Below are 947 nucleotides of genomic sequence, written 5' to 3'. Positions count from 1 at the left end.
TGGTATTCTAGCAAACACTTTTTTGTGTGTGGACAGCTTTTTTGACTACATATGGATTAACACTCAAACAAGCAAGTTTATTTATTTATTTATTTATTTATTTACATACTGTCTTTCTCCCATGGCAGTATTCAAGGCAGCTATTCAAATATACAGTGCAGAAAACATAATTTAAGAATCACTGCTCTATACTGAATAAGACTTAGCAAAACTTAAATTTAAAAAGCCACCCCTCTTAACTGATGCAAAAGCATATACATCATAACTGCTACTGTCCTATTAGCTATTACTACTGCTTGAAATTAGTTGACATTATTTGGATATCTTTGATATTTAAGATTTTATACAATACCTCTGTCCATCAACTGTACACACAGACACTGCCCACAAGTCAGGACTGAACTTAGCCAGTTGTGGAATATAGTCAGCAACCTATTCAAAACAAGAGCAATAAATTACTATTGAACTTAACTACAAAATAGTCAGTGCTGTAGTATTAATATAACTATTAAAAACTCACTAGAAAGAAAAAGGACAAAAATTAAGTTACGTGTACAGTAAACACTTTAGCCTCCATATAAATTGAGAACTCTTTCATCTGTGATTAACAATTTCATTGGGCAATGTCAGTAGTAGATCCTCCCTCAAACATAGAAGACAAGTTTTTTTCCAAGTGTCTTTCCACTTGAAAAAATTTACTTCTGCAAGCGTTCCACTTGCAGAAGTGGACTTGAAAGGTTATGCCTCCCAAGATGAAATAGAAAAGAACCCTTAAATCCTAAGGAAGAAGAAAGAACGAAAGAAGAAATGAAACTAAAGTTAAAAACATTAAAAACAAACCCTCAGTTCAACACTCTCATGAGAAAGAAAGGCAATGTTGTCAGACAATGTTCCTGCAGAAATGACTGAAAAGGATCTGGGCTGAGGACCTGCCAACTGCATAAAGA

This window comes from Sceloporus undulatus, chromosome 1 (assembly GCF_019175285.1).
Source record: "Sceloporus undulatus isolate JIND9_A2432 ecotype Alabama chromosome 1, SceUnd_v1.1, whole genome shotgun sequence".
NCBI lineage: Eukaryota > Metazoa > Chordata > Lepidosauria > Squamata > Phrynosomatidae > Sceloporus > Sceloporus undulatus.
Note: the sequence above shows the minus strand (reverse complement) of the source record.